Consider the following 15,786-nt stretch of genomic DNA (forward strand, 5'->3'; position numbering starts at 1 on the left):
ATCAAAATTGCCTGCTATTTGCCTGTTAATTACTCCCTCGTCTCGAATGTTTGTTGTGTTTATCCTCGGATTGCTATAACTCCAATATTTCTCTTTCTTCACATAAATTCATCGAGCAACAATGGCGAAAGTGGCAGGAACATCAACGGACGGACTGACGTCGCCATTGCGGTCCTGGGGAAGCCGTACACACTCAAGTCTTCTCAATTTGCAGTCACAAGTGAGAATGCGGCTAAAGCGTCCAACAAGAAGTTTGAGACATGTTTGTTGGAACTTTGAGGAGGAAAACAACAACGTAAAGAATTTGAAGTAAGTTCCTGAGGAGGAGAAGGGGATGTCAACCTTGAGATTAATTCGGACCTCACAAGAGAAGCTCAATTGAGGAATCAACGATTCAAATGCTTCTAACGAGCTAAGATTGATTTTTTGAAAACAACAATTTAGAGGAATCGCACACATCCAAGTTAAGTCAGTGATCGATCAAGTGTTCGTCAACTCTCAAGATCACGGTTCAACCAATTTTTTTCCTTCACCCGGGGGGGGTTGGGAAAAAACCGAGGACGGTACCTAGGCAGTGGAGTTTCTGGAGATGATGGGGAATCAAAAAACGTTTAAGGAACAAATAATGCTTGTTGTTGTGGGTCAAATAACGAGAAATTGGAGGTCTTGGAGTCATGAAAACGGACATATGTTGAGAAGGATCAACGTGTGAATTGTGCAATACATAAACCCGCCGGTGTTCTCACACAACTTCAAGAAGGGCAGAAAGGCTGCTTTGAGATTAAAGTGTCATCAATGAAAAGAATATGTGGCTCAAAGAAGGACACAAATCAAACGGAAATTGACGCCAAACAAGAAGACGCAGATAAAGAAGAACAATCAGGACAACTTCTACAAATCGAGTCAATGGCACACACTCTTACTTACTCGACAGCCCCCCACGGACATTCGTAAAAGCAAAGTCAAGTATAGTGTCGAGTATATTTCAAAAGTATAATAGAGACGTATATTCTTACATGCTCCATAACGCCAAGTTCATGCAAACCGGAAGAATGCCACTATAAACTTCATAGGCGATCAAATACTCACACCTAAGCTCTAACGAACAGAAAACATCACACTTATGCCGTATTGTGATCCAAAAGTCTAAACAAACTGGGCAGTGAGCACGTGAACAGCGATCACCAGTTGTCTTAGTGATAATAACCAACGATTACGACAAGTGTGGGATCCGCTGAAAGGTGTTGACTAATCTTTTCTGCGTCCATCGCTTAGCTCATTTTTGATTTTTTAATGTAATACTTTGATTGGTGATTCTTGTTGTTTATTATTGTATTATTGATACATGGCTTTTGTTGAATGATTTTGTGCACTGAGATTGTTGTTTTATTAAATCATTTTTGAGGAAATGGTGTTTTTTGTGGAGATACAAAATATTTCTGTTGAGTGAATACAGTGATGATATGTATTTTGTCAGAATCGGTCTTTTTTTTTGGGTAATGAAGTTATAAGTTTTTTTTAAGATTGTTTAACGTGATGGTTTTATTTGATCTGAGTTACTGTCACAATCTCCTAGTGGGATTAAAAGTGCTTAAATTCAGATCTAATTATCGTCTTTAAGTCCACGTATTTATTATTTTGACGATAATTTATTATATGATTTCTTATTGCCTTTCTGCATAAATCTCACTTATTTTGTGCTTTGCAAATCCCGTCAGCTTGTTATCGTTTTTGCTCGGTTAGATTCGGTCCGTGATTTTTCAATTAACGACCATAAATACCCTTATTCTTTCTCTTTCCTCTCTCTCGCAACTCTTCGGTTCTTCCGCTTATTCTTTTTTTGTTATTTTCAGTTCCTTTTTTTCGGAGTGTGTGCTCACCCCGGCTGCTCAACCCCCCAAGGTTCCATTCTCCTGCCACCAGCTCGAGCTCAAGAAGGGCCGAACCCCTCCTCCTTTACCCCCCCCCACGCCGAGCGCCGACCGCCTGAACCCACCCCCACCGTCGTCTCGCCGTCTCGTATTCTCTTCCTCATTTCTCTTCCTCCTCAAGGCTCCTCCTCACCTGCCCCTGTCCGCGCGCATCCTCAGCCCAGCGAAGCTCCGCGTCCTCCTCCTCCGTGCTCCACAGAGCCGAAGCCCGCACCGCTGACGGTCGTCACCGAATTGTTAGCGGGCGGAGCGAACGCCCGTCAGCTCAAGGTCGAGGGGAGTCCCCAATCATCTCCCTTTCACGCGAAGCTCGCCGTAGCCCTCTTCTCTCCCCCGCGCTCGGCGTCCGGACCGAGGGTATAAAGGTATCCGCCCACCGCCCACCCGTTCGCTTAAGTCAGGCCACGCAGGTCTCCTCAGCCTTGGAGTTACATCGTTCTTGCTAGCGTCTGACCAGATAGCCCCTCCACGCTCCCACATTTTACTCATCTCTTATTGTCCTGATGAGGAAGGACATGAGTCGCTGTCACTCCTTCCATATCGCCTGCGTCAGCTCCCCTTGTAGACAACGTAAGATAAAATCGCTCACACCCTACGTCCGGTCTTTTATTTCATGCGTCGCAATGGCCTGGTCAATACGCTAAGAATAGTTGATGTCGTCAATGATGAGTATCGCCGTTGAGAATCCAGTAGAGCCCAGGATTACGCGAAATTAATTGGTACAAGATGACTTTGATAATGGTATTGACCATACCATTATGCTCACTTCAAAATTTGATTAATCTACCATAAGGTTTAACTAAATGGATTTTTTGCTGTAGTTTTACCTGCTTTTACATCTCCGATAATTTTCGTTGGGCTATTGGCCTTACCCTTGCATTAATTTCTAGTTAAGCATTTGGGTGTGATGTTTCCGCTAGTGCTTCAGTGTTATACTTGCTATTGTGCCAATGATAAGGATCATACATGTTGATGAGTTTGGGCTGCCCGAATCCAATTACATCATGGGGGATGGCAACTCATGTTCCGTTCTACACATGGCCTACATAGTGAAATCTACGTTTCGCACCGATGTTACAGTGGGTCGAGTCCAAATTTATACATGGTGCCACCTTTACACGGTTGTATCAGTTGCAAGAGAGGAGAGCGAAGAAGAAGCGCAGCCGCCAGCGCCCCTGGCGTGTGACCAATACTAGAATGTTCAACGTCAAGTAATCAACTACGTAGCTCTCTATTAGTGTGTATTATCCCGACAACACCACTGCCGCTAACACGGTGTCGATTTTCATTTCCAATTAAGGACCTCTCGCCAGGTAGTCCGCTTGGTGCCGCCTGAAAGTCGCGCTGGTGGCCCTAGCCCGACAATTCCTGCTCTTGGGCAATCGCGACCCGACCCGCACCGGTGTCTGCGCGCCCGCGCAGGAGCCATGCCGGCGATCAGCGCCTCCCCGCGGCCGCGGAGCTCAAGTTGTGTCGTCGGCCCGTCGGCCCGGTTTTCGCGCCTCGACGTCGCGCCGAACTCCAGCAGCAGCCTGGACGAGGTCGGCCGGCTCGCTGGATCGGAGAGTGTTAGCATGCCGACGCCCGACGCACTCATGTCAGACTGTCGGTCGCTCCAGGGCCGGTGGCGCCCAATCCGGTACTCCGCTCTAGGCCGCGGCGAGCGAACTCGGCCGCCTCTTCCTCCGCGCGCGCCGACGAGCGACGACGGCCGGGCCGGGTCGGCGGCCGAGGGGTGCTCGGGAACCGCGTCAGCGACGGAGACGACGGACCGGCCATGGCCTCTGCCGCCTATGGCCGTTGGCTCGGCGACTGCGCCGAGACGCACGTCTCTGGGGGGTGGGCGGCCGGCTGACAGGCCGCGGATGACGACGGCCGGTGGGGTCGGCTCGCAGAGTGCGGCAGGCGGGGAGAGGGAGGAAGGTCACCGCCGGGAGGCAGGGAGCGGGCGGTGAAGAGAGGTAGTGAGCGAGATGGAGGGCGACGGTCGATGCCGCCTTTTTTTTCGGCGAGAAAAAAAAAAAAAACCGACAAGAACGAAGAGGCCAGATGAGAAAGAGAAAGAAAAAAGTAATTTAAGCGGTATTTTGTGGTCAGCTTTGCTGAAAAAGCGCGGAACCAAATCTGACCAAAAATGAAAAAGGTGAATGTCCGGTTTTGCAAAAGGTCCAAAATAAGTGGAATTTTTTTATGCAAATTGTGTCTTTCTTTATTGCCCGATATAAAGGTCATCAAAAATTTTGAAATCAAATTTAATTTTTTGCTGTGATTAATTCATCTTGTGTGAAGGTCGCGTAGGCTAACTCCGGGTGTTTTTGTGATGGGATTTATGATGAATGGGTATGCTTAATGACTAAAATTGCAAATTATTTTGAATTGTGAGTATTGTACCTGTTAATTAGGACGAGTTTGTTGAAATTAAAAAAAAAAGAGAAAAAGAACTCCTAGTTAAAAGATTTTGTTGGAATAAGAGTTATATCCAAAAGGAGTGTGAAATATACCACCACATGTAGGAAAAAGCTACCACTCCCCGGTCGTCCGGCAAAGTGTGTTGAAAGCTACCACATGGTATTATTTAATTGAAAAATCGGAAAAGGTTGAAAAAATATAAATTATTTTAGAATTTTCGGCAGTAACGAGTAATAAGGTGCTAGTTTGAAAAAGATGCTCAAAAGAGCAGCCCCCTCCCGGAAGTGCCGAGAGTCTCCATATGTATAGTTAAGATCTCTATTCTTGCGAATGATATTGCAACAAATTTGTCGCATTTTGTTGAATTTCTAAAGGTGCAATTTTTCATCAAACTTTATCATCGTTGTTTTATCTGAATCGATTAAATTATTATTATTTTTTGAATAAATAGTTTGAATGTACTTAGATGTGTTTCTCGATAGTATGTTCTTGATTAAATCTATCTTATTTTCATCGTATAATAATATTGGGCACATAGAGTAAAAGATCGGCAAGCAATGCGTTAGGTCTCAAACGGCGTCCATAATGTAACTTATGAATTTAATCTTGAATCCCATAACTGGTGTTGGCATATTTTAAAAGCTTATATTTTTCGCAATTTATTGCGTTTCTTTTACATTGTGTGTCGTTAGTGGTACCTCGAGCTCAATGGAACCCCGACCATGTGGTACCTCGTAGCTCTACAGTTCTGCGGCTGTCACCAATGTGATCTGAGCGGAAATTATATCTTCCAGACGTCAACTCGCTTTAGTGCTATAACTGCTTTTATATGAGTACACCTTTTTTCTACAGAAACATTCACTCACTCACTTAATCGTTTTTCAACTCAAATATTTTGTTTGAGTTCTATTAAGACACTATTATACCAAATGTTCATATAGCTCGTGACGCTCCAGAGACTCTCGCGTGTCCACTAATGACTCTTTTTCTACACATATTTCCTATGATAGTAATGTTGTAAGTTCTTTAGCACAATATATACTTCGATGAAGTTTATGTTCTAAATGGATTCTATTGCTTTTATTTTCATTGCTTATTGCGGGCTCGATATAGGGCTTCTAAGTGCTTTTCCTGTTCATAAGCTCCCGTTCTTTGATTGCAACTTATTATTGCTATATAGATCAGAGTCGTCTTAGATATTACCTTGCTGAACTGAATGGTAGTCACACATTACATTGAACAACATCAAAACAAGTTATTTTTCCGCATGATCTAGCAATTTTCGCTTTAATTGTGCACTGTAATGTTCCATAAAGGGCGTTAAAGGGCAGATGAATATGTATTTTGAAAATGTGTCTATATTCATTTTTTGTCGAACACTTTTTATGCAAATGAGACCGAAAGTTAACGAAATATAGATGTGTCTAGGCACTCTAACTTATCTATATTATTAGAAATTTTGTTCGCTATTTTTACAGATTTTTAAAAATTTCTGTTCATGTATTGCAATGTTTTGATATAGCGGAAAATCGAGATTTGCTCCATAACTGGTGCTTGTTGGTGCTCATGGCTGGGGCAGACGAAGCCGTCATTGCGGTTAATGGTACGAGGTCCGTCATGGGGTTTCTAAATGGACACGTCTCCACTGAAGAAGCCGGGTCTGATCCGGATTATCAGAAGAGAGAACTCCTCTGAGAGATCTGAAAGAAACCTATTGCTGGCACTGACATAAGGCCAAAGGTTTACTGGTGCCATAACAAGCGCATAGCGAATCATCTCACTGCTTTGGTCGGTTCTCTACTGTGAGGAGTTCAAAACAAGCTGCCAGAGGTGTTCCTCCAGCACGGGAGGTTGTTTGCATTCAAAGTCGTGCATAGCTGAACGCTTTGTGAACTTCATGATCTGATTCGGAGGTATCCTGATTTTGGACACTACTACAGCGCGCGCCTATTGACTGGTAGTTGACGGGTCCCTGCGAAGGCATCCTTTCTGGTGTAGAAACTTATTAGAGATTCATATGAATGGAAGGTGGTTGCTGAAGAAAATGAAACGAGGGCACGTTTATCTTCGAGACTGCTTGTGCGTCAGATAGGAGATTGTCCAGTTACTCCCTATGATATTCTGTGAGAGATCTTTGGGTGATTGCATGTGGCAGCTTCAGGTCTAGTCGTCTATACTTCAGGAGTTTCAAGCAGCATACTCACACTGATATTCGTTCTTGGGATACTGCAAGGCCTCTGGTGTTTACAGTGACTCATTGTACATTGAATCCAAGGCTTATTACCCGAGTATGCACTTGCTTATCTTGGTTAATGAGCATACAATGTTTCAACCCAACTATCGCCAAGAGATACGCTGGGAGAGATTAGTGTTGCTATATCTACTTGGTCATCCCGAGCAGGCTCGTGGTTGACACTCAACGATTCCATTTCTGATCTGGGCAGAAGGATGATTCACGTAATTCAGGGTGCTACTCGACGGGATCTACTACCATTCCTATTCTTGATACGAGGATTCTTCAAGCCAATGGAGTGGATACATTCTTGTGACAAGTATGCATGTTCGCCTTGGGCCCTATTGACTCAGTGACTGGGCTAAGTCGGTTGCACTCTCAAGTCATTCCATCAGACGAAAGGGCCAGCCTCCTGAGCATCTAGTCCAGCACCTCCACGCGAGAGCAGCTTCTAGTTCTGCTCCTCCGCCTACATCTCGAGAAGTTATGATACTTCATCTAGTTCGGGGGAAGCGACGACATTCGAATCAGTTAAGAAAGATTTGCGAAATTAAAAAGAAGAGCTGAACAACAATGGAAGGAAAGTTGAGTCCGGGCATCAAAAAGTTGACTTAAGTATCAAAAATGTATGTGGATAGAGATGGGGTGGTGGTTTAGACATGATGATATTTGGAACGTACTCCATCTTCTGCTTCGTATCAGGGTCATCTTCACGAATCCTCCTCATTCCACGTCTGGTGATGCTCTTGAGGCTGGAGGTTCTGGAGCTGGTTGCTGGAGATGATGATGATGATGATGCAGAACACGGAGTGATTTCTTCGTCGAGCTTAGACTTTCTCTTTCACTGCATTTGCATTTTAGGGTGAGTTTTAGTTTCAGTTTTCTTTTATGGCCTGTAACTATGACTAGATACTCTCATGTTTTTCTGTTGTTTTCTCTTTCTATTTGCTTTCTTTTGGCAATTTTGACAAAAAGGGGAGAGTGTAGATGAAGGGGGAGAGTATGGGATGAGCAGGTTTTGACACTAAAGCAGAGGATGATAAGTTCAAGAACAAAGGGGGAGATGTGCAAAAGGGGGAGGAAGGTATAAGAATTTAGTGCTAATCATTTAAATGAAGTGTTTTGGCAGGGAAATCAAGACTTCAAGATCCTAGTGCGTCTAAGTCATAGAGTTGTTTTAGGAGTTTTGATGTAATTTGAGTTTCAAATTGTATTTGGTATTACACGCGTAGGGTTCGATGTTTTGGTGATGATATTGAACTTCGTTTTTTGTCTTTAAATTGTTAATTGCTGAGTTTGTGTGTGTTTTGTCACGCAAATTGCAAAGGGGAGATTGTTAGGGTCCTATGTGTTGGCAAGTTTCGTGGGTCGAGTCGGAGTCTTGAAGAAGTCCGGAGCGGAGTATTGAAGATCGAAGAATCCAAGACTTCGAAGAATCGGAAAGACGCAAAACACGCAAACAAATTGAATCACGTATGCGTAGGTAAGTTTAAATCTTGGTTATGGTGATCATACTTATTTATAGATATTGAATTTTATTTTTCAAGTTGTAATTGATTAGAAAGTTCTAAGAGCTTGTAAAACCGAAACAATACATTTTCAGAAAAATTTCATTATTGACTGGTACAAGGTTTTCTGTCGGGTACAGTCATCAGGCGTTGGCAGAAAGTTATGGTTGTTCCGGTACAAGCTTCAGCGCTGCTACCTGGTACAAGCCCTTTCCGAACAAGCTGAAGCTATCCAGGGTACAGGAGCTTCGTAGAAAAATCTTCCGTCATGGTTGTCCCTGGACAGCTTTCCTGTTCCGGTACAAGGTGCTGTTTTGGAAAGAACTTTCTATAATCTTATCCGTTTGATTCTAAAGTCTATAAATAAGCTATAGGGGTTCTCTAATTGATCAAGCATCACGAAATAATATATATTTGAGAAACCCTAGAGGCTCGGATTTCATCCAAAAACCTATTTCTCTACAAAAGCCCTCTTTTTAGATCAAATCGAGATATTGAAATTTGATATTAATAATGTCGATTTGATCGCGCACTTCGCTTGGAGTTCTATTCCCTGTTTTCTTACGATACTCCAAAGCGAGGATCACCATATTCATGATATTCTTCATCGTGGCGTCGTGGATTCGGCGTATTGTGCGGCGGTTATGGCTGGATTCGGATCGTGGGCTCGTGGATTCGAGTGGCGTCGTGGATTCGGCGTGATTGAAGCTTCGTGGATTCGAAGTGGAGGCGTTCGTGGATTCGGACGTGAGGGCGTGGACAACCCGGAGGGTAGCGCGAAGATTCATAGGAGGTTAAGAGAGGTTGAGTCCGTGGAGTCGGTAATCACCTTGTAATCTTTTCTCTTAGTGAATTATTTTTTCGCGTGTTGGTCCCGTGGATTTTTCTCCAAGTTGGAGTCTTCCCACGTAAATCTCGGTGTGCTTTTTATTTTTCGCATTTATTTTTATTGCATCGAGATTTGTGATTTTTGGCCGTTACACCTATTCACCCCCCCCCCCTCTAGGTGATAGATACAATCTAGATAGATCCTTGGGCTCCTCAAAACTTTCATTCTCGGGTTGCCTGCCTAGTACCGGTACGCCCTAGTGCTGTCACCGGTACGCAGACCCCTTTTGACCAAACCCGAGAGCAACCTTCTCGGGTTGCCTACCTGGTACCGGTCCCTCTTCCCCAGTACCGGTACACAGTGCTCAGACTGCAAATTTGGCAATGCTTTAGCTCCATTTCGCGCCGAGCAATGCTAAAACTCACCAGTCTTACTTGGAACTCAACTTTAACCCTTCCAACATTGTTGGAATGTCGTATGGACTATGTCCAAGCATCCTTCTCGCCACGTTTTGATCATTTTGACTAAAAGTGGTTTAACACGACGAGGATCTACTATCTTACAGGTATAGTCCTATTATATCTTATATATAGGGGTATTCTAAATTCCAAGGGTTTTTTGGAATTCCCTCCATAATGGTGATAGCTTGTCGATGATCCCCAGTATGATCAAGTTATCTCCAAACGTGACTCCTTCGGATTGAACTTCATGAGCGATCATCTGAAACTCTTAAACTTGCTCCACCACGGATTTCCTTCGACTATCTGGTAGCGAAAGAAGCGGCTAGCGGCATACTTCTTTGCACCAACTTGCTCTGTATTATATTTAAGCTGCAATGCCTTCCAAATCTTCTTTGTAGAAGAGTAAGTATTTTTATAATAATCATAAAGCTGATCTGAAAGGCAGTTGAGAAGATAATACCGACAGTTATACTCATCCTTCTTGTATTTTTTAGTTTTTTCATAGTGTCCGAGAAGTTCGTCTTTGTTCATATCATCCATATTTACTTTCTTTGGGTTCTTCTCCGTGAGAATGTGTGCTACTTTAAGTAAATTTAGGTAGAATAATACTTTTCCTTTCCACCTCTTGAAGTGGCTTCCGTTGAAGCAGAAGGGCTTGTTGAGATCTTTAGCAGTATCATTGAACTTTTCACGTGTAGCCTCCATTCTTAAATCTCCTTAAAATTGTTGGTGTATACATTCAAAAAATAGAGATTAGCTACAAAATAATATAAAAAGTGTCGACAAGTTGATTAAGCCGAGGCGTGAAAATCTTGCTATCTTTAAGGAGATTCAAGCCCTCTGGGATTGGCAAAGCCTTTGAACTGATGTAGTAGAACATTAACTTGTCCCCTCCAGGATACAACAGCTCGACTCTCGTCGTATGGCTTCACCAACTCTGCACAAGTAGATGAGCCTAAAGCTCCACCAAAACAAATACCTTATTTTGACCTTCTCTCTCTCAAGTAGAATATAAATATTGTAGTTTTCGTTGTTGTGTTTTCGAAAGAATGCAATGTCCTCTATATATAGGGCTACAAATCTATAGGTTACTAAGAATATTAAATAGCTAAGAAGTTTCGTACTTTAAATCACACTTAGGCCCTGTTTGGATGCTTACTTTTTTGGAGCATAGTATAACTATACTATGGGTGCAGAAAAAATTTCCTAAGAAATATTTGGATGGTTTAAAAACATACCAACTAAATAGGGTATAGTTAAACTATACCCCAAAAAGTAGGGTAAAAGTAAAATCCAAAATTTTCTCCTAAAAATAAAACTCCACTTTTCGGGCTCTTCTCCACTCACGCACCCCACCTATTTTTTCCCCCTCTTCCTCTGAGTCTCCCTTTCTCTCCAATCTCCACCCTCTCCACAACCCCAAAAAGTAGGGTTTACCTTCCCTCATCTCCTCCGTACTCACCTCGGCCGCCACCTCCTCCGCCGCACTCACTTCGGTCGCCGCCGACGTCGCCGCACTTATTTCAGCCGCCGCCTCCGCCACTACACTCACCTCATCCACCGCACTCATCTCGGCCACAGTCACTGCCGCAGTCGAGCACTCGCTTTACTCATCTCTCGCTGATGATGTACCCTTGCTACCCTTCCCCTACCGCTTCGCACCCTGCGATGGCCGGAGAGGTGCCGCACGCTTTTCCTCCTCCAACAGGTAAAGAAAGAAATTAATGCTAGCTATTTATTTTTAATTTTTAATAGCTTCAATTTCTCCCGTTATCCAAAGAAATGCTAGCTATATATTTTTAATTGCACCAACTTGAATACAAAGAGGTTCCCTTGAGGTTGAATCCTCTTGGAAAATAGAAATTTATACACTAGAGCGAAATCGATTTCCATCGGACATTTAAAAAAATTCTTTGGTGTGATGGGTCCATCTAGATCCGGTCATTTCTCGGTTTCGAGTTAATTTTGGGTTTTGAACTTGTGTATAATTTTGAGTTTGAGCACTTCAGTTTTTGTATTCAAGCTGTTCTGAAATGTTGGTTGCATTGGATTGAGATCATTTCACATTCAGCTCCCTTCAGGTTTGGATTGCTTGTGTTTCAGATTGTTCGGATTTAGATAGTTGCAATATTTTGCTCTCTTTGGTTTGGACCGATGAACTTTTTATTCCAACTTGAGTTTGATGCAGGTCTGGCTTTCGCTACCTACAATTAGAATTACTCTAGGCGTTTCATTTTGGTAGCAAAGTTCTCCTTTTTTGCTTTTTACATAGAGAAGTTGCTTCTGAAACCATAAAATGATTGCAGTGTAAGATACATAGCGAATAAATTGTCTGATTTTAAGATTGCTTTTCTTAGAGAGTTTGCAACCAATATCTACTTTGTCCTCATTAAAAATTGCACATTTAATTTCTCAATTTGGATTTTTTTTTATTCTGTTCAACATTTGCTTCTTGTTTAATTGGTGGCCACAGTTTTTTAGAAGGTACCACCAATCCACAACCAGCTGGACATTTGGTTGGATCTTGTTGGGTGTCTCACATATTTTAAACGCACCCTAAAGGCTAATAAAGCTTTGCAAAGCTGGACTGTTCTGTTCAGACCTATACATATATGTACCTATCTATAGGTTGCAGATTGCATCTTACTATAGGTTGTAGATTGCATATATGCTACCTATCTCTAAAAAAAAAAACAAAAAACTGAGTACAAAGGAGTTTTTCCTTGAAGATATATACATGGCTATTAGACTTTCAATTTGTGATTATTTGGCTATATAATATATAAGCTGTTGAAACTTTAAACAATCAACTTCTCTAGTTGGAAAGTATTGCCAAAATTTTTTGAGCCATCTATAATGTCTAGAGCTTCTGACTTGATTAAAGAACACTAATAGCTTAATTACTTTGTTTAAAACTCCAGTAATATTTTGCCTTTATTTCAAATTGGAATTTTCACTTTTAGATAGCAACTTTCTATTTGAGCATCTATTTACTGATTCGTAAAGGAGAGAAGTTGTCTTAGAAGCATGACCAATTAAATTGGCATTATTGACTAGACTATATTGTTATAATTTATTATTCAAATGAAAAGAAATCCATCAAAATTCTATGCAAACTCGGTGACGACGGACTTCTTGTGATCTATATATGCATGCATTTTTGGGATTTGGTTGGCAACAAAAAATCAAAATTTAGTCATTTCTTTGGTTTTTAAAGAAGATGTTGCTTTGTATTGGACTTGCACACTTGCACATATAATTGCTTTGTTAGTGTTAATAGAATGAATTCAGAGACATCAAATGCAAAGTTCAATTTACATGCATAGTTTTATAAGATTTTGCAGGAAATTACATGTTCATGCATAGTTCAATTTATATGATTTTTTCTATAATTTACTCATTGCGCAGAAAGCGATCCAAAAAAATAATCACGGGCAAAATGGACGGATATGCATAGAGCTGATTTAGTAGAACTTTTACAAAAACATAATAAAGATAAATGGAGAGGTCAAAATTGATGGAATAAAGAGGGATGGCGCAATATACATAAGGCAATGATTACTAAGTTTTCTCATTCAAATTATACATTAGAACAAGTAAAAGATCAGGAGCAATAATTAAAGCAGCAATTTAAAGCTGTGAAGAACTTAGTAGAGATGAGTGGCTTTGGTTGGGATGGCGACAAGAAAATGGTTTCTGCTCCATCAGAAGTTTGGGAACCGTTGATTAATGTGAGTATCACTTTATAAACATTGATTCTTTATATTATTTTTTTCAATTCTAACAGTAATTTTTTTATTTTCTGAAGACTAACAAAGAACCTAGAAAATGGCACAACAAGCCCTTTCCATGGTATGAAGCACTATACGACATTTATGAAGGTATGGCCTGTTTGAGATAAAAAATTTTGAATTCAAATTCAAAGTAGGATGCAGAAGGAAAGAAAATAGATTGTGATTTGATTGCTATTTTCCTTAAAGGACAAGGAATCAACAAGGAAAGAAATAAAAAATATAGTATTGCCTTATTTTCAAAATTTTTTGAATCATTTCCTAAAATGAAGTGGTCCAAAAAAAACCACTATAAATTGGATCATAAAAAAAAAAAATTTAGGGAGGGAAGGTTTAAAAAAAAAATGAAAGCAAAAAAAAAAAGAATATAAAAAAAAAAAGAGAGAATAGAAAGAAAAAAAAAAAAAAAAAAAAAAAAAGAAAAGTTGAAGCACGATCACGATGGCGACGGCTACGACGATTCTGATGACGACGACGACGACGACGACGATAGCGGCGGCGATCTTGGCGACTTCCCCAACGACAATCACGATGACTTCTACAATAATAAGGGATATGCATGCATACGCATAGCGTAAGTGCGATCTTTTTGTTGGTTTGATCAACCCGACCATCTTCGTGATAGGTTTCGAACCGATCAAATCTGACATTAAATCGTCACTTCCGCCGTGCGTATGTATTGTTAATCTCTAAACCGTGTGGCCATTTTCGCGATAGGCTCGACATGGTCAAAACGATTGATCGAACCGGATGTTTTATTAGTAAACCATGCGGCCATCTTCGTGATAGGCTCGACATGGTCAAAATGGGTGATCGAGCACCATTTATCTTGTTACGAACATCGTGCGGCCATCTTCGTGATAGGCTCGACATGGTCGAAAGTGTAAACCGTGCGGCCATCTTCGTGATAGGCTCGACATGGTTGAAAGGTTTAATCGAGCGGCCATCTTCGCGATAGGCTCGACACGATTAAACTCCGCATACTTGAACAAAACGTGATAATAAAAAAAAATGGACAAGTTCTGTTCGCCACCTTCGTTTGATGCGATCGTATGGCTCGACGCGGTCAACTTCATTTATTCGGACACAAAAAAAAAAAAGAAGAAACAAAACAAAAAATAAAGAGAAGAAACAAACAAAAAAAAAGAAAGAAAAAAAAATAGAGCAATTCTTCCTTTCTCTCTCTGTTTCGTACAGAGATAAAGAGAGAGAGATCTATCTCTCTCTCTCTCTCTCTCTCGCAGTCAACAAAAAAAAAAGGGATTTGTTTCCTCTCCCTGCCAGTCAACAAAAAAAAAAAAAAAAAAAACAAAAAAAGGAATAAAAAAAAAGAAGAAGAAGAGTTGGATTCTTCCCTCTCACTGACAGTCAAAGAAAAAAAAAGTCCGAGAAAAAAAAAGAAAAAAGGAAACGAAAAAAAAAAAAAGAAAAAGAAAAAGAGAAGAATGAAAAACAAAATACAAAAAGAGAAAGAGTTGGACTTCTCTCTCTGGCAGTCAACAAAAAAAAAAAAAAAAAATATTATTCCCTCACTCTTAGTAAAAAAAAAGAGAGCAAAAAAAAAGAAAAAAAAAAAGAAAAAAAAAAGAAAGGGGAATAAAGTTTGAGGAATTAAATCGGAGTTATTTAATTCAATGGGTTAATCCATTACGGGCCCAATTTCATAAGCAATCAAAAATAATACAGAGCCCATATGCAAATTCGGGTTCAAGGCCCAGAGCATGTGAAGCCCAAGACTAATCTCAGTCTACATACAAATTCGGGTCCAAGGCCCAAAACATGTGGAGCCCGAAATCCAGCCCATGTGCAGATATAAATCAGTAAAAGTCCAGCCCATATACAGGTTCGGGCCCAGAACATGTAAAGCCCGCAGCATACTTCAACCCACATATGGATTCGGGTCCAAGACCCAAAATATGTAAAGCCTGAAATCCATTTCAGCCCACATCCAAATTTGGATCCAAAAAACAAAAGGGAGAATAAAATCCCTCAACCTATAGTCCACAAAATCACAAAGTCCACAAATAAAAACCCAAAAACCCAAACCCACAAAGTCCACAAATAAAAACCCAAAAACCCAAACCCACAAAGTCCACAAATAAAAACCCAAAAACCCAAAATCCACAAAGTCCACAAATAAAGATCCAAAACCCAAAGTTCACAAATAAAAATCCAAAATCCAAAGTCTACAAATAAAACCCAACCAAATCTATCAAACCTTTGTCACCCAAATACCTCCAACCCAAACCAAATTCATGGGCTTCCCAAATGGGCCCCTCACTATGAATTAATTCTATGAATTAATTTTTTGGGCTTTCCAAATGTATTCCCTATCACGAATTAATTCTATGAATTAGTTTCATGGGTCCTCTTTGTCATAAATTAATATCATGAACCAATGGGCTCTCCAAATGGCCCCTATCATGAATTAATTTCATCAAATAACTTGGTGGACTTTACAAATGGACTCCTAGCATTAGTTAATTTCGTGAATCAGTTTCATGAATACCTCGATTTCAATCGACCGAAACGTCGTTAAACTAAACCCAAATCCAAACGACCGAAAAGTCGTTAAACTAAACCCGAATCCAAATGACCGAAAAGTCGTTAAACTAAACCCAAAT

The sequence above is a fragment of the Ananas comosus genome, linkage group 2, assembly GCF_001540865.1.
Source record: "Ananas comosus cultivar F153 linkage group 2, ASM154086v1, whole genome shotgun sequence".
Classification (NCBI taxonomy): domain Eukaryota; kingdom Viridiplantae; phylum Streptophyta; class Magnoliopsida; order Poales; family Bromeliaceae; genus Ananas; species Ananas comosus.